The sequence below is a fragment of the Peromyscus leucopus genome, chromosome 2 (assembly GCF_004664715.2).
Source record: "Peromyscus leucopus breed LL Stock chromosome 2, UCI_PerLeu_2.1, whole genome shotgun sequence".
NCBI lineage: Eukaryota > Metazoa > Chordata > Mammalia > Rodentia > Cricetidae > Peromyscus > Peromyscus leucopus.
In genome coordinates this window covers 82,721,410-82,744,661 of record NC_051064.1, presented here as the reverse complement: position 1 = coordinate 82,744,661, position 23,252 = coordinate 82,721,410, and the positions used below count along the sequence as shown (strand labels likewise).

Genomic DNA, 23,252 nt, shown 5'->3' with positions numbered 1-23,252 from the left:
ACAAGGCAAAGGACTCAGTCAATGAGACAAAACGACAGCCCAAAGAGAGAGAAAAGATCTTCACCAATCTCACATCTGAGAGAGGGCTTCAAAATATATAAGGAACTAAAAAAAAAAATAGACATCAAAATACCAAACAATGCAATTAAAAAAAATGGGCTACAGAGCTCAACAGAAGAATCTCAAATGGCCAAAAGCTGTTTAAGGAATTGCTCAACATCCTTAGTCATCAGGGCAATGCAAATCAAAATGATGCTGAGATACCATCTTACACCTGTCAGAATGGCTAATATCAAAAACACTGATGACAGCTTATGTTGGAGAGGATGTGGAGCAATAGGAACACTCTTCCACTGTTGGAAATCAGTATGGCAGTTTTTCAGAAAATCTACCTCAAGACCCAGCTATTCCACTCCTGGGCATATAGCCAAGGAATGCACTCAATCATACCACAAGGACACTTGCTCAACTGTGTTCGTAGCAGCATTATTTGTAGCAGCCAGAACCTGGAAACAACCTAGATGCCCCTCAACCAAAAAATAGATAAAAAAGTGGTACATATATACAATGGAGCATTATTCAGCGGTAAAAAAAAAAAAAAAAAAAAAAAAAAAAAACAATGACATCATGAAATTTGTAGGCAAATAGATGGAACTAGAAAATATCATCCTGAGTGAGGTAATCCAGACTCAGAAAGACAAATGTACTCATTCATAAGTGGATACTAGAAATAAAGCAAAGGATAACCAGACTACAACCCACAGCTCCAGAGAAGCTAGGTAACAAAGAGGACTCTAAGAGGGATACATGGAACATACTGGGAAAGGGAAATAGATGAGATCTCCTGAGTAAACTGGGAGTGAGGGGGAGCAATGGAGGGTAGGGGATGGGGAATGGGAGCATGGGGGATTGGGATGGTTGAGATGGAACAAAAGCAGAATGAGAGAGGGAGATATCTTGATAGAGGGAGACATTATGGAGATAGGGAGAAACCTGGTGTGAGGGAAGTTCCCAGGAATCCAGAGGGATGACCCCAGCATAGACTACTAGCAGTGGTGGAGAGGGTGCCTGAACTGGCCTACCCTGGTGATCAGATTGGTGAATGCCTTAACTGTCATCATAGAGACTTCATCCAATAACTAATGGAAACAGATGCACAGAGCCACATCCTTGCTCCAGGCCAAACTCTAGAAGTTCAGTCAAAGAGAGGGAAGATGGATTCTATGAGCAAGGGGCATCAAGACCATGATGGGGAAACCTACAGATATAACTGAACCAAGCTATTGGGGACTTAAGAACTTTAAATCAACAGCTGTGGAGCCTGCATGCGACTGAACTGGGCCCTCTGCATGGATGAGACAGTTGTGTAGCTTGGTCTGTCTGAAGGTCCCTGACATTGGGGATAGGATCTATCCCTGGCACATGAGCTGGCTTTTTGGAGCCCATTGTCTATGGTTGGACACCTTGCACAGCCTTGATGCAGGGGGGAGGTGTGGACCTGCCTCAGCTGAATGTGTCAGGCTTTGCTGATTCCACATGGGAGGCCATACTTTTTTTTTCCCTAAGACAGGGTTTCTCTGTGTAGTTTTGCACCTTTCCTGGAACTCACTTTGGAGACCAGCCTACCCTCAAACTCACAGAGATCCGCCTGCCTCTGCCTCCTGAGTACTGGGATTAAAGGCGTGTGCCACCACCGCCTGGTTGTGGTGGTGCACACAGGTAGGATTTGCTGAAGGAGGCAGAGGCAGGAGGCCATACTTAATTGGAGGAGGGGATGGAGTATGGGCTGGAGGGAAAGACTGGTGGGGGGAGCGGGAGGAGGGATGAGGAAGGGATCTGTCCTTGTTATGTGGAATGAATAAAAAATTTCTTAATAAGAACTCAAAAAAATTGGGTCAAGACAGAAACAGAATAAAGAAATTAAAGGCTCTCTAGAAATCATTGAAAATGAATACACAATATTCCCAAACTTATGGGACACAATTAAAGCACTGCTAAGAAGAAAATTCATAGCACTAAGTACCTATATTTAAAAAAAAAAAAGAAAGAAAGAAAATCCAAACAACAACAACCAAAAATTAAAAAAAAAAAAAAAAAAAACAAAACTGGACATGTCTCATACTAGCAACTTAACAGTAAACCAGAAAGCTCTAGAATGAAAAGAAGCAAGCACATCCAGGAGGAGTAGATGGTGATGGCAGTAAATAATCAAACCCAGGGCTGAAATCAGTAAAAAAGAAATAAATAAAACAAGGCAAAGAATCAATGACTCAAAGATAGAGTAAATCAACAAGATAGAGAAACTTTTATCCAACCTACCTAAAAGACACAGAGAGAATATCCAAATTAATAACGTCAGAATTAAAAGGGGAGCATAAAAGACATTGAGGAAATGTAGAAAGTCAGAAGGACATACTTTAAAAACTTGTACTCCACAGAATTAGAAAATCTAAAATGAAAAAAAAAGAGGATAATTTTTTCAATAGGTACCACTTACCAAAGTTAAATTGAATACAGATAAACAATTTAAACAGACTTATTAGCCCTAAGGAAATAAGGCTCTCATTAAAAGTCTCCCAACCAAAAAAAAAAAAAAAAAAAAAAAAAAAAAAGCCTATGGCCAGAATGTTTTAGTGAAAATTCTATCAGACTTTCAAACAAGAGTTAATACAATACTAAAATATTACAAATAGAAACAGAAAACATCATATTCATTATATGAGTCCACAGTTACCCTGATACCCAAACCACACAAAGACTCAACAAATAAAGAGAATTATAGACTAATTTCCCTTATGAACATAGATGCAACAATGCTCATTAAAATACTTACCAACCCAATCCAAGAACATATGAAAAAGATCATTTACTAGAATTGATTGGGTTTCATTCCAGAGATTCAGGTACAGTTTAATATGTGAAAATCAGTCAATGTAATTTACCATATAAACAGACTTAAAGAAAAACACATATGAGCATCTCATTATATGCCAAAATAGACTTAGACAAAATTGAACATTCATTCATGATAAAGATACTGGAGATATTAGGGGCACAAAGGACATACTTAAACAGAATAATGGCAGTTTACATCAAGTCTACAGCCAAAATCAAATTAAATGGAGAGAAACACAAATAAATTCCACTAAAATCAAGAACTAGACAAGATTTCCACTCTCCCCATATATATTCAATATAGTATTTGAAGTTTTAACTAGAGAAATAAGATAATTGAAGGAGATCAAGGGGATACAAATTAGAAACAAAGAAGTCAAAATATAATTTTTTGGCAATGATATGATAATATGCATAAGTGACCCAAACAATTCCACTATGGAAATCCTACAGCTGATAAAAGCCTTCAACAAAGTGGCTGGATACAAGACTAACTCAAAAAATTCAGTAGCCCTCCTATATCCAAATGACATATGAACTGCGAAAGAAATCAAGGAAACAACACCCTTCATAGAAGCCTCAAATAACATAAAATGCTTTGGGGTAACTCTAAAAGGCAAGTGAAAGACTTGTATGATAATAACTTAAAATCTTTGAATAAATAAACTGAAGAAGATATCAGAAGATGGAAAGATCTATGTCCATGGACTGGTAAAATTAAAATAGTAAAATGGCCAGGCAACCAAAAGTAGATTCAAAACAATTTTCATCATAATTCTATCAAAATTCTTTATGGATTTTGAAAAGAAAATTCTCAACCTCATGTGAAAAACAAAACAAAACAAGATAGCTAAAACAATCTGAACAATAAAAGAACTGCTGGAGGTATCACAGTCCCTGATTTCAAGTTGTACTACAGAGCTATACTAATAAAAACTGCATGTTATTGGCATAAAAACAGACACATTAATCAGTAGAATCAAATTGAAGTCCCAGTACCCTGAGAGTTTTCGTACAATTAATAGATTATGAGGGATGTGGTGACTGTGAAGGAAACAATCAGAGCTGTGTGCAAAAACAGCATGAGGTCTTTAGGATATGTAGTTCTTGGGGCTTTGATTCTCCAAGGCTCAGTCAGGTGTGGCTTTGCCAACCACCTAGGTGTGTTTCATGAGTTCCAATGCTGCCTGCTCCTTGCATGCCCCCAACATCAAATAATCCAATTAAAAATGAGTTACAGACCTAAACAGAGAATTCTCAATAGAAGAATTACAAATGATTGAGAAATAATTAAAGAAATGTTCAACATCCTTAGCCATCAAGGTATTGCAAATCAAAATTACTTTGAGATTCCATCTTATACCTTTCAGAATAGCTGAGATCAATAACACAAGTGACAACTCATGCTGTCAATCATGTGGAGCAAGGGGAACACTCCTCCATTGCTGGGGTGAGTGCATAGTTATACAGCTACTGTGGAAATCAATATGGTGCTTCCTAGGAAAATTGGGAATTGCTCTACCTCATGATCCAGCTTTATCACTCCTGGGCATAAACCCAAAGGACACTCCATTGTACCATAAGGATACTTATTGAACTATGTTCATTACTAATTTGTTCTTAATAGCCAGAAAATTAAAACAACCTAGATGTTCTTCAACTGAAGAATGGATAAAGAAAGTATGGTATGTTTACATAATAAAGTATGACTGTTAAAAAATAGCACAATGAAATTTTCAGATATATGAATGGAACTAGAAAGGATCATCCCAAATGAGATAACCCAGACCAAGAAAGATAAATATGGTATGCATTCACTTATAAGTAGATATTAGCTATTAAGTAAATGATGATCAAGCTGCAATCCACTGACCCAGAGAAGTCAGGTAAAGAGAAGAGCTCTATGGGGAATGCATGGACCTCCCTGGGAAGTTGAAATTGAATGAATTTTGTGGGTGGACTATGGCAGGTTGTGTTGGGAGTGGGAAGGATTAGATGGGATGAGGAAGGGATGGAAAGAGAGACAACTGGAATTGGGAAACATTGGAGGGGGTGTGGAAACAGTTCAGTAGAAACTTCCTGATATCTATGAGGGTGCCGCTAGTGAGAACTCCTAGTAATGGAGGATATGGAGTTGGAAAAGGCCATCTTTTGTATCTAGGTAAGACTTCTAGTAGTGGTACTTGGTTGCCCTTATTTGAGTTGTTGGCAGAGAAGTTCCTGTGAAGATCCCTAAACAACCCAGGCTGTGACTAGAACAAAAGGTCTCTCTCTGAAAACTAAGAGGGGGCTCCATTGCCAAGGACATTTACACAGTTAATTGAATATAGAGAGGTCAAGCTGGTGCCTGAATGGAGCCTTAGCCTTTACATTCTAGTTCCTTTGGCATGAGAAGGTACTCTTCTGGTTATGGAAAGAGAAATATGGATACCAGTCCAGCCACAAAACTCTTGACCTACAATCTGTTCTGCCTGGAAAATATGCTGGGGCAATGGTGGTATAGAACTTGTGGGAGTGGCCAATCAATGTTTGGTTTAACTTGAGGTTCATGCCACCAGAGGGATCCCAGGCTGTACACTGCCTGGATGTCCAGGAACCAGAGAATGGATATCCCAGAGACCTATCTTAGTGGCCAAACATGACTGAAAAAAAAAAGAAAGAGAGAAAGAAAAAGAGAGAGAAAGGAAGGAAGGAAGGAAGAAAAAAAGGAAAGAATGAAAGGAGGAAGGAAAAGAAGTGATTATTAATGAAATTCTACCATATTCCTAATGTAATTCTACTATACTGCTAGATCCATTCATTGTCTAGTCATCATCAGAGAGGCTTCTTTGGGTACGGAGACCCACAGTCAGACATGAAAAAAGGCAGTCTAAATTAGAGGTCTCTATTGGGTACTTCCCCTAGGAAATTTAGGGATGTCATGGAAGAGGGGGAGGAAAGATTGTAGAAGCCAGAGGGGATGGAGGACACCAGGAGAACATGGCTCATTGAATCAACTAAGCAAGGTTCATATGGGCTCACAGAGACTGAAAGAACAAGTGCATGGGTCTGTATCAGGTCCTCTGCACATAAGTTATGGCTGTCAGTTTGGTATTTTTGCGGGACTCCTGACAGTGCAAGTGGGTGTATCCAATTCTTTTCCTTGCTCTTGGGACTCATTTCCTCCTATTGGGTTGCCTTGTTCAGCCTCAATATGAAGGCATTTGCCTTGTCTTATTGTATCATGTTTTATCCTGTTTAGTTGTTGTCTCTTGGAAGCCTGCTCTGAAGCATAAATGGAGGAGGAGTAGATTTTGAAGATGTGAGGTTGGTGGGGTGAGCTGGGAGTAGTAGAGTAAGGGGAAACAATGCTTAGAATATATTGTATAAGAGAAGAATCTATTTTCATTAAGTAAAAACCAAAATAAAATGCAACACAAAACAAATTGAAAAAGCCATATGTAAAGCTATTATTTTATGAACATTACACACACACACACACACACACACACACACACACACACACACGTGGAGTTACCATACATCAGGGATAATGATCCTTCAAGAGGCCATAGAATGTCAAAAGAGAGACTGAAAAAGAGATTATGTGCCAGATGTGGGATATTTCCCCTCAAGTTGTTGGAGGACTGTCTCAGAGATACTACAAACAATGTAGGTGATTGACATTACATTGGGTTGTCCACCAGAACTTGATTGTAAAATACTACTCATGAGGAGACCACACACATTTTTATCATGGGACTTCTAGAAATAAATATCTTTCTATGAAGTGAAGTTTCATTCTTGTTTGTCAGCTTTCTTAGTACCAAAGTGTTGCAGGTTACTGGGAGAGAAAAGTCCTCAAAACAGTTGTGAACTCTGAGCCACAGTATTGATCAGCCTGGTAAGATATGCTTGTGTGTATAACAGTGTCATTAATGCTGTAGGAGTAACCTCTATTATCCTTAGATTTTTAAGGCTCACTATACAGGAAAAAAATTCATGCTTTGTGTTATGAATCTGGCTAGAAATCCATGACTGAAGAGCTCATATTTCTTAAGGGAGAATCTACTACTATTTTGCTAAATGAACATAACATCAAACTGACTTTTAAATGCATATCTCTGTACCCAAGATTAGTATTACTCACAGTACCCATCAGAGAAGTGTTCTGTGAAGTGGCAGAGCTTAAAACAGAGACTGGTCAAAGGTAGAGAGAAAGTGCCCATTGATTGCTCAACCATAAAGAATAAATCTATATCATACCTCCTCCCAAAAGGCTCATGGAATTTTGTGGAAAGGAGTAAGGAAGGTTGCAAGAGCCAGAGGTCAAGGGAGACAGGGCTAAAACAGTAGCTTCTGAACATGACAGGACTGATACATTCATGGATTCAAAGTATCTGTGGATGCCTATAAAAGACCTTCATAATGTCAAGCCATTCAGTGTCTATGGGAGAGGGTTCACAAGGCCTCATCTAAAGCTGAGGATTTATTGAAAGTTGTTCACTGCTAGGGAAGGGAAAATAAGTTTTCTTTTGGAATGTGGGTCTTGGTAGATTGACCATGCTCTGCAGATGGCTCGCTGACCATGTGTATATGGGTACCACAAATTGGACTCTGTTGGCTAAAAACCAAAGATGGTATGAAGTTGGGAAGGGAATATGAGAGAGAATGTGGAAAGAGTTGGATAAGGGAGTGAGGTACGAACACAATTAAAATACATTGTATATATTTTAATATGTATAAACATTCCCTACAGAACCCTGGCTGCCATGGAGCTTACAGTGTAGACCAGAGTGGTCTTAAACTCACAGAGAATGACCTGTCTTCATCTCTCATATGCTAGGATTAAAGACATGTACCACCATGCTGAGAATGTGAGAAATTATTAAAGAATAAATATAAAACATTATATTTTAAATATGTATAGGGAGGGTTATTGCATTATTTAATACCAGAAACTAGTGAATATTTACAAAATGAGTGTTTAGAATTATGACAATATCAACTCACTTGCAAAGAAATATAACCTGGACCAGAGACAGGCATAGGTGAGCAGGTGGAGATGTTATACGTGTAGAATTTAGTATAATCAGAGATGTCTTCAGGAATTAAATGTAAGCTGAAATTTTAGATCATAGGGATAAATAATTGGAAAAGTTACTTTAGAAGGGAGGAGTGTGATAACATCAAAGATATGAAAGAAAACAATATTCAGTAATATGAAGATGGTGAGTTTGCAATTCACATTGAAAGCATTACTGCAAGTTTTCTTTCTAGCATGAGATATCATCAAGGCTCTTATTAGCTTCTGGATTTATAAGGGCACCCAGACCCTACAAAGGATCCAGTGGAGGATTATGTATGAGTTATCATGATCATGGTACTGAATTTTAGATACTATGAGTACAAACAAAATGTGGAAGTCTTGAAGGGGGAATGGCTTGAATTCTCAAGGCTTCTGATCCTTTCATGACATACTACCTACAGGTCATGTGGCACTGACATTAGACTCTTGCTCTGTTGATGTGTACTTTTTAGATCACTATGTTTATAAATACTGAAGATAAAAATGTTCCTTTGGAAGGTAGGTGCTGATCAAGAAGACCTCTTGCTGTGGGATGTTCTGTATGTTAAATGTGTTGCTCTGATTGGTTAATAAATAAAACACTGATTGGCCAGTAGTCAGGCAGGAAGTATAAGCGGGACAAGGAGAGAAGAGAATTCTGCAAAGTGGAAGGCTGAGGCAGAGAGACGCTGCCAGCTGCTGCCATGAGTACCAACCTGTAAGATACTGGTAAGCCACGAGCCATGTGGCAAGGTATAGATTTACAGAAATGGGCTAAGTATGAGAGTAAGAGCTAGACAATGGTAGGCTTGAGCTAATGGCTGAGCAGTTTAAATAATATAACCATGTGTATGTTTATTTTATAAGTGGGCTACGGGACTGCTGGAACTTGGCGGGACCCGGAGAGAAAAACTCCAGCTATAACCCCTTCTAAAATACATGTCTCAGTTGAGCCACTGGTATGTTTAAGCCCAGAACTAGTATCACCTTTAGGAGTGAATATTAGATGTTGAGCTACAAAATGCACTGCTACTTTCAAAGTAAAATTTTTCACAATAAGAATTATGACTGACCTTTTGCTCAGGAACATGTGTATCCTACCTAGGAGTGAAGGATACCTTAATTCTCTGACATCAGTATGGAAAAGGAAGAAATTATTTGTTGAGTTATTTAAAGTACAATAGTTTTATTAATTTTTTGAGAGTTTACACAACATATTTTATCACTGTTCTTCTGAATTCACCCTCTAGCACTCTACTACTTCCCAATTTCGTATCCTCTTTCTTTTTAATGACCAACCTAGTCCAATTTGTGGTGCCTATACACTCATGGGTATTAAGCAACCCACTGGAGTATTATAAACCTTCCAGGAACTACACTCTTATGGAAAACTGACTTTCTCTACCCAAGAAGTTAGTAATTCTTCATTTATAGGACAGGATCTTTTGAACCTCTCACCACTCTGTGCCAGAATGTAGGTTGAATTGATCTATCCAGATCTTATACAGCTAACCACAGCTGCTTTTAGTTCATGAGTGCAACTGTCATATCCAGAAGTTACTGCTCCACTCCAGTACTCTGTAACCTCTGGCTATTATCATCTTTCTGCTCCTTCTTCCACAATGTTCACTGAGTCTTGAATGAGAGGTGTGGTATAGAAATACCATTTTTGAAGGAGCATCCAATAGACGCTTAACCTCTGCACTATGACTATTTATGAGATTCTGCATTAACCACTCTTTTCTGTACAAAGAAAGTTGTCTGGTGAGGTCGAGTATAGATATATGAGTTTAAAACAAAATTTGATATGATGTCCATTTAGCAGAGTAATAGTAGTAGATCCACACAGTTGGGGCCTATGAGCCCTCTGATTATGTGTTCTTGGTCAGGTTTATAGTTTCTGGCATGTGTTTTCTCCCATGGATATGACCTTAAATTCAATCAGAATATGTTTGGTTAGCCCCATAATATTCATGCCACTATTTACCAGTGGGTGTATCTTGCTAGAGAAGAGATGATTTAAGCAGAAGAGATGTTTAATATTTATGCAAATAATGTTTAATTGCTTGTTCCTATTGGAAGGGGAGAAGGGACTAGGCAAGAAATTAAAATTCTTTTGAAAAAAATGTAAAAGTTGGGACACAAACAATACTGATTTGGTTCCTATGTAAGATGGTATGAAATTGAGTTAAGAAAGAAAATTAATTCTTACCATGATATGCTTCTTATTTCATATCACAGTAGTACCCTGAAGGCCAAGAAGTATCACTAGAGGAACTCTGGGACCAGGGAAACAGCAGGAGGTTATGGGAACACACAATGGCCAATAGAGCAGAATTCTATAAAATGCCTGGCAGACAGTTTGGTTAAGGTCAAATAGTACTGAGTGAAGATTCCTCTGTCCAGTTCTCACATAAATATTTTACACTGATAAATTTTATCACAGTGGTTAAAGAAGAGTTCATTAATTGTGGAGGTAAGAAAGGTGAACACAGAAAGAGTAGAAGGGAAGGAGGAAGGAAGAAATGATGTAATTATATTTTAAATATTTTTTTTCTAAATTCCTGTTGTAGAATATTAGTTGAAGATGTGTTACATTTCTTTATGCTGTGGAACATTTGTTTAATGATGCAAGGATGTATTACATTCTTTTATGTTGTATCTGTTTAACTGTGTGAAGCTGTGTTACTTTGCCTGTCTTAAACACCTGATTTGTCTAATAAAGAACTGAATGGCCAATAGCTAGGCAGGAGAAAGGATAGGTGCAGCTGGAAGGCAGAGAAAATAAATAGGAGAAGTCTGGAAAGAGTGCAGGAAAGGAGAGGAGGACATCAGGGGCCAGCTACCCAGCTACACAGCAAGCCACAGTGTAAGAAGTAAAGAGAGATATGTATAATAGAGAAAGATAAAATCCTAGAGGCAAAAAAGTAGACAGGATAATTTAAGAAAAGCTGGCTAGAAACAAGCCAAGCTAAGGACATTCATAAGTAAGGCTGAGCTAAAGGCATTCATAAGTGTAATTATTTGGGAGCTGGGTGCTGGGCCTTACAAAGAGTAAAGAGTTAAAAAAAAATCCTATAAACTCCTTTTTTTGATAAAGTAAAAATATTAAATCTCATTGCCTCCCACAAACATATCCAGGCCCATATGGATTTAGTGAAGAATTCTCCCAGGCCTTCAACAAAAAACTAGCACCAATACTCATCAAACTATTCCTCAAAATAGAAAAGGAAGACATTTTTCAAATTCCTTTTACTAAACCAAGTATTATCAAATCAAAGATAGAAAAAAGTTCAAAAACAAATGACAGTTTATAGGTCTATATCTCTGGTGAACATGGGAATGAAAATTCACAATAAAGTATTTGCAAATTGTATTCAAGGTTATACATCATGATTAGCTCATTTTCATCCCAGTGATGCAAGGATGGTTCAACATGTGTAAATAAATGCAATCCACCACTAAAATAGACTAAGGCATAGAAAGCATATGATCAACTCATTAGATGCAGAAAAGGCCACTGACAACGTTTAACATTCCTTTACAACAAAAGAAATATGAGCAACACATCTCAATACAATAAAGCAATATACAGAAAGTCCACAGTCAGCATCATCCCAAAGGGAGAAAAAAATTAAAGCATTCCCACTAAACTAAGTACCAAGAAAAAGATGTCCAATCTCTCTATTCCTGTTAAATACAATGTTTGAAGTCTTGGCTAGAGCAATAAGAAAAGTGAAGAGGATGAAAGGATCACTTAGTGCTACTTGCCTGTCCATTGGTAGCTAAAGAATATGCTTTCACCTTAAAATTACTTTGGTTTTGCCATAACTTTGAAGACAAAGGATGGGCACAATGCTTCTCTAATGACACAAATTTAAAAGCTTTAAAAACTTTAAAAAGTATATTATACTATTGTTTTTTATAGTTCTAATTATGCATAGATTTTTTTGTTAATTGGGTTGACTGGTTGGTTTTAATGGTAGATTAACACACAAATCATATTTGATACTATAAGTGTGAAATTTTATGTGAAACTTGATAGCTTCTGTTCTGAATATATAGAAGTTCTTTGAGTTTTACAGACGTTATTCAGATTAATTTTGGTATGTGATGTTTTTGTTTATTTGAAAGTTCTTTTTTAATAAAAAAAAGCTTTCAAAATAAAAATAAGAATACATTTTCAAAAAGAAAATCTTTTAAAAGTGACCCGAGTCTCTTAAAAAAAAAAATGTTCAAATTGAGCCTCATTACTTCACAGCCCTCAAATGGTTAACAAACCAGTGGGGACTCTCAGTAGGCCAGCCACAAGGGCTTCAAGTAAGTAAGTAAGTACATTAAGGTCCCTGATGTTGTAATATTTTCAGGGACATCTACTTTCAAAACAATAAAAACTCCATGGACTTAGTTAATCATCTACAGCAAAATATAAAATGACAGATAATAAGGAATTTGCTACAACATTTTTTCTTTAATTGACCTATGAGAATACAAATTCAGACAACAAACTTCTTTTCATGGATACAACTCCTTTTCATCTGACTGATATGATACATATATCCAAATATGGGCACTAAAAAAAACATAAAGTTCAAATTTTAACAACAGCCTTAGACTGTTGTTAAATGTCTGTTTCAAATGTAAAAACTAAGAACAGCTATTTTCCTAGAGCTGAGATGCTTCCTATAAGATAAATAAGTAAACTAACAAAGAGGTTTTAATGAGAAAACAAACTCAGAACTACAGTGCTATTTTTCCTGACATTAACATTGCTTTTTTATTATCCCATGCTGATGATAACAAAAAAAGTACCCATCAGTGTCTACTCTCAATAATAAAATACCAATGTATCATGATATTAAGAAGGAAAACCAGTAAGTAAAGACAAGATTAAAAGATTATAAAGATAAAAATATTTTGAGTAAATAAGAATTTGTATATAAAGTTTAAGATGTTTGTATATTTCCAAAATGGAAAGAAAAAAATAAAAGGTTTATGGAAGCTTTGAGTAAAGATTAGGATGGCTAGATGTTTCCAGGATGTAAAGGAAAAGTAGAAAGTTTTTAGAACTTGTAAGGGTCTGAGTAAGTGACTTAAGGTATGTAAAAGATGAAACCTTGAGATGAAGTACATTGTATTAAAGTTTCAAAGTTCAATGCATTGATGTTGTACATCTTAAATCAATCCATTCTCATAAATTATTAATCTACTCTTGGTAGAACCTACAAGTACTGACCACTAAAGCTTTGCAAAACCAATTTAAATTAGCACAGACACAAACGTCAACACATTAAATTATCACAACAATAAATTCCTTTGTTCATTTTAAGTTTGCTCATATTTGTGTTGATTCCTTTTCAGACTTTATTTTAATGTATTTAGTCTATGCACTGATGATTCTGATGATTTAAGTTATATTCCTGGAACCACATAGTAGAGGGAGAAAACCAACTCCCAAAAGTTGTCCTCTGACTTTCACATTTATATCCAAACATACACACAATCACATACTCTTGAGTAGTATAAAACTGGCAGTCATAGGCTCCTTTATTTGAATTTGTGATCCTCAGTTGATACATGTGTTTGAGAAGGATTGGGAAGTGTGGGTTTGTTGGAAGAGTTTTGTCACTGAGGGCAGACTTTGTGGTTTCCAAAGACTCATACAATTCCCCGTACTTCCTCTGTCTCTCTGTCTCTCTGTCTCCGTCTCTCTGTCTTTCTGTCTGTCTCTCTCTCTCTGCCTCATGATTGTAGATCAAGATGTCAAGATGTGAGCTTTCACTTGTTCTTTGCTCTACCATTATGGACTCTAACCCCCTAAAGCCATAAGACAATTAAATGCTTTATAAGTTACTTTGAAGTTGATACCAGTGAGTGGGATATTGCTCTGACAGGTCTGACCATACTGTATTTTGGAGAAATGTGGATGACTTTGGGACTTTGGACTAGAAAAGTAGTTGAACACTATAAATTGGGCTTAGTGGGCTATTCTAGCAAAAGACAACAGTGTAGAGAGCAATGTGTCCAGATCAAAAGTTTTCAGAGGGAAACAGTAAAAGCAACTGGGCTAGACACCATTTTCATGATGTATTGACAAAGTACAGGCTGCTTTCTGCTCTTGTCCTAAAATTTTACTGGGGCTAAATTGAAAAAGTAATGGATTAATTTCTTTGGGGGAGGAGCTTTCAAGAGGACCTAATATTGGCACTGTTACATGGTTATTAGTAACCACTCTTCTGCAGGTCTACAATGAAAGAGAGCAAGTGTGTGTGTGTGTGTGTTGAGGGAGAAAAAAAAATAAAAAATGTACAGTTTGAGGGGAAAAAAAGAGTACCTCAAAAGTAACATTGGAGACAGGGTTTATGCTGAAAGAGATAAATGGGTAAAGGAGAGGCTGGGTCCTCATGGAATAAAGGGAAAGGTACCCTCAGGCAAGACTACACACACTTAAGATCCCATCTTGTGAAAGGAAAAGGTTTAAGTCATTTTCTGCTCCTAAAACAACAAATGAAAGCTGTCACAAATGTTACTCAAGCCATCAGGCTCCACCCCAAGGGAGCAGCAAAACATGACAGTGTCATCCATGAGGTTTTTGTTTTAGAGCCAGGAAGGAGGAGTTGCAGGATCTTCTCTACAGTTAAAGAGTGAAGCTGAGCATGTGGTAAAATACTCTGCATGAAGGTCCTGAGAGGGCAAAAGGCCCTGAAAGGCCCTTGCATGAAGCTGTGAAAGTGAAACTGTATTGTATTAGAGGACTTGATATGTTGGAAATGCAAGATCTATGATAAGATGTCAAGAAATGCCGCACTAAGATAGTGGAACCAGCACAAGAGAGATGGGTATTATGAAGGCAGCAAAGTCTGGCTAAGCTATCTCATCAGACACAGAACTACAAAATTCTGAGTTTTCCCTGCTGGGTTTCAGTCTTGCTTTCTTCCAGTATTTTCTCACTGTGCCCACAATCCTCTTTTCTGGAATGGTAATGTATATCCTATACCCTTGTATGTTGGGATTTTATAATTTGCCTTTTGCTTTTATAAGGATACAATTAAGAGATTGTGTTGAGTCTTAGTAAGAGGCTTTGAAATTTTAGTCAGTCTTGAGAATAAAATATTATGGAAAAATTTGAAATCAGACTAAATGTATTTTGCATTGTGATGTGGCCATATTGCTAAGAGTTTCAGGAAGTAAAGTGTGGTAGTGTGAATGATAATGTCACCCACAGGCTTATATGTTTGAATACGTGGTCTCCAACTAAAGCCACTATTTAGAAAGGTTAGCATGTGTGACCCTGATGGAGGATATGTGTTACTTTTGTTGGGCTTTGGACACCAATCCCAGTGTACCTTTCTCTACCTAGTGCTTGTGGTTCAATATGTGAGTTCTCAGCTGTTTCATTCATCATGCTTTTGCTCGGCAATTGTGTACTCTCTCTCTCTGAAATAGTAAACCTAATTAAAAATTTTCTTTTATAAATTGCCTTGGTCATGGTATTTTATCACAACATTAGAAAAGTAGCTACAACACCCACCCATTGAGCATAAAATCTAGTAGATTCTCATGTGAAAATAAAGAAAGCCAATATATCAATGTAATTCAAGTTCAACAAAGCTAACAAAGAAATGGCAGCATGTAGTGAGAATAATTAAACTGGGGTTTCAAAAGATTGAAACTTATTCCAAGCTTACCCATTTCTTCCCCATATCTTCAGCCAGCTATACACCAGTTCTAATGATCGTTTTCTTTGGTGTAAAATTAACCAGTATGACTTGTTAGTATATAATAGAGATAATCTATGTAATTATGCTCTGAATGGTGACTGGTCTATGGCAGGAACTCAATAAATGCTAATCATGATTAGTAAAAGAAAACAGTAAGGGTGTATAGAGAGTGAAAAGTATTGCCATGGTGCTTAGTCAGTATTCTATTGCTGTGAAGAGACACCATGTCTACAGAAACTCTTATAAAGGAAATCTTTTAACTGAGACTTGCTTAAAGTTCAGAGGTTTAGTCCACTGTCATCATGACAGGAAGCATGGTGGTATGCAGACAGATATGTGCTAAAGAAGTAGCCTGAGAGTTCTACATTTGAATCTATAGGCAGTAGGAGAGAAGAGAGGAGACACTGGCCTGGGTTTGTGCATTTGAAACCCCAAAGCCTACCCACAGTGGCATACTTTCTCCAACAAGGCACATCTCCTAGTCCTACTCCCTAATAACCAAGCATTCACATATATGAGCCTATGGGGGCCATTCTTTCTCAAGCCACCAAATTTGCTCTCTGGTCCCCAGTAGGCTTGTAGAAATAATGAAAAAATTGTTTTCAGTCCAACTTCAAAAGTCCCCATAGTCTATCATAGTTTAACCACTGTTTAAAAGTCCAAAATCTAAAGTACCATCTGAGGATGAAGATAATCCTTTAACTGTAACCCTCTGTGAAATCAAAATAAAAAAGTAGATTGCATACCTCTAACATACAATGGCACAGAATATATATTACCATTCCAAGTAGACTAGCTCCTGAACAAGGTACAAAGATAAGAGGCAAAACCAAATGCTTTTCCTTGAGTCACCCTTCTGTGTAAAATATCTTCTCTGACTATATATTTGTCTGCATCTAAAATCTTCCTCTCCTTTCTCTTTGAAAATATTAGTCACCATTTTAAGTTGATTGTAATGAAATTTCAACCTCATCTTAATTAATTATATCAGCAAGAATTATTTACAAACAAGGTTCTAGTTATAGGTACTGGAATAAGAGGACTTGAACAATTTGACCCATAAAATACAGTATCTACAAATTTGAAAAATGTTATGATATGAGGACCCAGAAAAATGATCTCTTAAATTTCACTATTTATTTATGAGTTTTTAAAGCAGTCTCTGTAGCTCAGACTGGCCTCAAACTTCCTTTGTATTTGAGAATGATCTTGAACTTCTGGCCCTTTCATCTCTATCTCCCAAGTGCTGAGATTATAGTCATGTACCATTTTACTTGGTTTTAGATTATATTGAGATCTAACCTAGTGCTTTCTATATGCTAGGCAAACTACCAACTAAGCTGTATCCCCAATCCTTCATTTTTTTTTCTAGTCAAAGTGATAAAGAAGGAAGAATTTTCTATGATTTTTGGGTTTGGTCAGCAACAATCATTGAACATGTCAGTCATGAGCAGACTTCTATTGTTTCATGGGGTCAGACTGTTACTGTTTCTGACATTTAGTCAGTATGGATCTCATCTGGAGAAAGAAGCCCATCTCTAGGCAGAATATTGATAGGGGAAGAAAAGACTCTGGAGCCAAATTGAATATTAATCTCCTTTTATATAATTGTGACTTCATTTCCTTATCTGTAAAATGAGCATGGATGGACTGACAATATAACAATAAATTTTCTTATCCCAGTATTTAGTAAATACATAAACACTTGATCAATAACTAGTGTTATAGTAATAGTCCCTCTTCCCCTGTTCAATAACAGTTATTTCTGATCACTGTTTCTTTCTTAGACTCTTAGCTTCTGAGATTCTGATTTTCATCTATTGTGTTGATATATGTCATTGATATGTTAATTTTAATTGTCCTTAGGTCTTGGCCCAAAGAGAGTAAGAGGAAACATAGATCTCTTAACCCATTGGCTACTCCATAGCCAACACAGTATTTTCTGTTTCCTATTTTTGCCTCAGAACTATTTTACAAGTAAAATAACTATAAATCATGAGATATATTTTAGAAACCTGTAGATCAAATATTATTGATAATAAATTTTAGGGGACATTAGAAACATAGTTGTTGGGCTGGAGACATGGATAGGTAGTTAAGGGCATGAATTGTTCTTCCTGAAGACTCAAATTCTATTCTAAGCACTCATACTAGGTGGCTCCCAGCTGCCTGTCTGCCACTCTAGCCTCAAGAGATCCAAAACCTCTGTCTCCCGAGGGCACCCAGAGTCAGTCATATGCACATATCCCTAACACACACACACACACACACACACACACACACACACACACACACCTGAAAATGATAAAATTTTTTTTAAAGCCACATTTGTAATCAATGTGACTTGAAAATCTCAGCCAAAAGCTAAAAGTCTTTTCCAGAATAGATTTTTAAATAAGCACTGTGTAGACTGAATGATTCAACCAGCTTCACATTGAACTATTTTGTTGATATTTCTTTTTTCTAACTGAGTAATTTTTGAATGATTCATAAACACTTAGAAAATTCAGGAGACGGTGCCACTGATGCAGTAAAGCCTTGGTTAGCTCAGTAGGCTCTGCTCCTGAAGGGCAGAGCATACATATCATTTATTCACATTCTTCTAGGTGTCTTTCAGGTACAAAAGCGATAATAAACATATTTGGTAAATGAATAACTAAATAACTAAGTATTGACTTAATTAGATCAACTCAGAAAAATGCACATGAGGCTCTATTGCAAATATGTTTATTCATAAACATTCACCAAAATATTTTATTCATTCTCAATACGAAAGCAGATTTAGGGCCTCACAAGACTGGAATGCACTCAGTGAGTCATTTGGGTATTTGCAGGTCAATCAAGATAATATTACTTCTAATTGGTATTCCTAAAAGTGGTTAATTTTTCCCCTATGCTTGACTTGTAAGCACTCAGGTGCAAAATTCGTTCTTGTCTTTAAGAACAGCTTAGTAATTAGTCCCCCTCTGAATCTTGGAACCAGAGTCTCCCACTGATGAGTAAAAATGAGGAAGAAGCATTTCAGCACACATGGGCACAGGCTTGTCGAGATGAAGATTTATTAGATCCAGCCAGCCAAGTGATCACTAGAAGCAAATAATCAAAAGAATGAATTTCCAGGGTGGGTTCAGCAAGTATTTCTGTTGTTCAGTAAACATACCCGACTCCAGTCTACTACTACACAGCGGGTCCAGTAGACAGGGGACAGTGTATTTGCTAGCCCAGATCTTGCTTGAAGATGTTGACCTTGAAAACACTATGACTTTGGTGATCAATTTTTTTTTTTTTTTTATAAATGGCTATAAACTTTGTGTTGCTCGGTTGAGGTCTTTGGGATTTGTTTGGCTGCCAGCTCTAGCTGCTGTTTGAAAAGAGCAGCACCATATGCAGCACATGCATATTCAGTGGTGTAGTTCTTCCTGTGGGAAGGGGGGTGCCAGGGCTCAAGGCTCACAATGTGAATTTGCATCCCACTTTGCATAAATTTGCATGCAGACTTCATAAGCCTCTAATTTCAAGTATGTAAAATGAAACGAATCAATGCAATCTACTGCAATTGTTTTCCAAGGCATTAATCACATGAAATACATCCCAGCTTTCCTTAACCAATTAATTTAATCACACCCAAGGTTAGCAGAGACAGGAAAGTAATGAATAATGGGTGCTAAGTGCCTGACCTAAGGTTGGAAGGATATATATATATCCAGTCTCTGTACTTCTCCAGTATGTCTTTCTACCAATCCTCACACCTCTGTGGAAGATATACTAACGTTTTAAAAATATTGCATTTTGTTCCACTACTATCTCTAAAGAATTATACATCTCTGTTTCATGGAATTTAAAAGAGGCAATGTGACTTATTCTGACAAATGAACTGTGAGCAGAAGTGATATAAGTCCCATTGAAACAGAAGCTTTAAGAGCTAACACAAGGTGCAGTGTGCCATTGACTTGTTTCACAATATAAGCAATAGTCTGTATTGAGACTACAACACTTCTTTGGATCCAGGTGGAGACTAAGAAAAGAAGACTTATACATATCTTCACGAGGGTTGTGCAGCAGAAGAAAGACATATAGCCATGTGGCATATGTTGGCATGTTCTTTGCTACAACATAATTAAAGTTTGGTAAATTATAATGGATGTATGGTTTGAATGAGTAGACGGAGGTATAATTTTGTATCATAAGTATTGTTTCAAAAGCTTTGCTTATGTTAACAACACTGAGGTAGAAGGAAATGTATTGTACAATGTATTCTATGTTGCTAACAAATATATGTAGTTGGGGAAACAATGCACCTGTTCAGGCTCATTACACATTTCCATGCAGAAGACCAATAAAGTAGATATTATATATTCCATATTTGAGTAACATAGGCTAGACTATTTAAATTTCTTTATATTGGCAAATCCATCAAACTTTGTTCAATTATTGAGATGGAAATCATTTTTGTCTTTGTGAAACTTTGAAGTTCTTCATATCACATCATGAAATAAAACTCAATTATTACTTTTTAAAATCTTTGTTTAGTACCTTTCAATTCACTGTTAAATTAAAAGGGCTACCCAATGAATACTCAAATGATGAAACCTTAAATCCTGAATCTGAAAAATGAGAGGTTTTTACTATTTTAAAAATGTAAAAAGGTGAATGATTAAAAAACAATACAGAAATATAGATGATAGAAATTCAAGGTACATTTTTTTCTTTGAACCAATCAATCCTAGTGGCTTTGCTTATGTCCCACAGTGCTGTCCTACAAGTTCCAAGTGTGGAACAATATGTCACTGACTTTAAGAAAGCAGAAAGCCAAGCAAAGAACAATGATACTGATTTATTTTTATTCCCATATAAATTCTCAAAAGGGAAGGGCCATCAATCACAAATACGTAGCTTCTCATTCTTTCTCCAAGCACACACAACTGGTTTATCAGTAATCACTATATAATTAGTAGTTTCAAAGTTGCTTTGAAACTTCCACAGACCTATTAAAAATTAGTTTTCTTTCTTAGAGAAAGAAATAATACAGAATTTTCTACTATGTGAAATGAACCTCAAGGAAAGAAGATAAATATGCAGTGACAAACCACGAGAAAAACAAAATGGAGTGATTGCTTACCAAAAGAGTGGGGGTTTAATTTACTTCTTCCAGTGGCTCAGAAGCACACTTGCATCTCTGATCATATTTGAGTATGAACTCTTCTAGCAGAGTGATAGCTCCCGAGTGTCTTTAGATATGGAAACTGTAAGATGATGCTTCTTACCTACTTTAATGGTTATGAAAACCATTTGGAGGACTCCTGATTCCAGAAGTTTCAGAAATAGTGAAAAAAGAAAGCATTTAATTTTTAAAACTGGCATGAGTCCTAAAATAATAATGTTTATTAATTTATGAATGGCTGAGAGTATAGCTCAGGAGTAGGCTGCTTAATTAGCATGAAAATTATTCCTTGGGTTTAGGAATTAAAATCACAGAAGGGGTGAAAAAGTGCAATGGAGTCTTTTAGAATTAATGTTTTTTAAATGTCTTAAAATGTTTTAATGTCTTTAAAAATCTAGATTAGATTTTGTTTCTAGATTGTTTGGTCATAGAATTAAGTACATTCTCTTTATAAAAGTAATTCCTGAGAATATTTCAGGAATTCTGTGGTCCTACAATGTCCCTTCAGGAAAAGGCAGAACTGTACATACCAGTCCTTTAAAACTGTCTGACCATGGCCATTCAGTATTCTGACTATTCACAAAGGAGGAGCTGTGTCTGGGGGCTAAAGTTTAATTTAATGAATAAGCCAACATTTTTTTTCCTTTTTGGGAGATAACACACAATATCACCATACTCGAAGTCTTTAGTGATGATAGAAGTTAGAACAGCCATTCTGAAGCTGTGGCAGTTCATACTGGGTTTTACAACTTAACTATCAATTACATTTATATTCACCAATCCCCCCACACACAAGAGCACACACACACACACACACACACACACACACACACATACATACACACACACACACACACACACATCAATGACAGAGGTAAAATTAACGAAATAATTAGCTTTATAGTTAGCTTTATATTATCTTTCATGGTTCATATGTCCATTACCTGTATTTTATTCTTCCTCAGATTTCTTGGTGATAGACATTTTAACCGAGATATGATGACATCTCAAAATAATTTCAATTTGCATTTCCCTGATGGCTAGGGTTATTGACAGCTTTTAAAATAATTATTGATGATTTGTATTTCTATTTATTTTTGAAAACTGTTTATTAGATTTATTACCCCATTTATTCAATGGCAGATTTATTTCCTTGAAATGTAATTTTTGTAATCATTTGTAAATTTTGGGCATTAGCCCTTTGTCTGAATTAAGCTGATAAAAGTTGTTTCCATTCCAAGGGATGTCTGTGTATTCTCCTGATAGTTTTTCTGTTGTGTATAAACCTTATTTTCATGTAGCCTCATCAGTTGATTTTTGGAGCTATTTTCTGTGCTATTGGTGTCTATTCAGAAACCCCTTGACCATCTCAATATCTACTACGTTTTTATTTATGTTTACATATTTATTATGTTTTTTCCAGACATTTCAGCATTTCTGATATTCAATTAAGGCTTTTTTTGGTCTATGTGGAGTTGACTCTTTTTTTTTGGATTTAATTCACTTTTTTTTTCTGGTATAAAAACTCTATGTGGTAGCCACAGTTGCAGCCTGGGCCCTCTAAATGGAGACTTTGGTGTGGTTTTTCAAAAGCTAGTCAGTGCATTTCTGATAGGGAGACTCAGTGAACATAGTCGTTTTACAGAGGTCAGGGGTCAGGTAATTTAGGTTTTGGAGACAGCATCAAGGGTGGCCATGGCGAAGTTGTCCATGGTGCATCCCATAGCTGATATTGGTGCATCATCAATATCTGGCATGAACAGCAGCTTCTTGGGCACAGACAATGCTATGTCTCTGGGGCCAGGGATGAGGCACACCTGCACAGAGACACAATAGCAGTCACCTTCTGTGGTGTGGTATGGGGCTTGTCAATCTTGCTCCCCTAGTAGCATCTCCACACACAGACAATGGAAGACTTGGCCAAGATGATGGTCCATCAGATGGCAGTGGCTACCTTCTTAGAGCACTTAACAATGACTAAGATGACCATTGTAGTTCCCAAGAGTGTCAAAAGCCTTGATTCTGGTCTACTGCCCAGAACAAGACAGCTTCTGCACTGGTGGGATCTTTAGAATCTTATATTTTAGTGACATTCACAGAAAAAAAAAAATCAATAATCTCAGATTTGTTGATGGGCAAGGAGAATAGAAAGTTCTTTTCTAGGGATGAGTTTCATTTTTTGATCACAGCCTAACCACAAAAGTGGCCATTAAGACTAACTGCAGAGTCCTTGGAAGAAGCAGGCACAGCCTCTCAAGTCTGCTCCACCCCCTGTCTTTCTGGCCCTTCCTTGGCAACCCTGCACCCCTGCACTGCGGCTGCACAGATGTCATCTGCCATTTGGTGTTTTTGGGGAAAGAAGGCAAATTGGTTTTTTACAAGGTGAAAGATATGAATCTACTTTCATCTTCTGCACCTAGAAATTCAT

The 23,252-nt window shown here is 36.8% G+C and overlaps 1 pseudogene; it reads right to left on the bottom strand.

The window, feature by feature from the left end:
- Positions 1-22,417: 22,417 nt before the first annotated feature.
- On the bottom strand, positions 22,418-22,987 carry LOC114696294 (annotated as a pseudogene).
- Between the last annotated feature and the right edge of the window lie 265 nt (positions 22,988-23,252).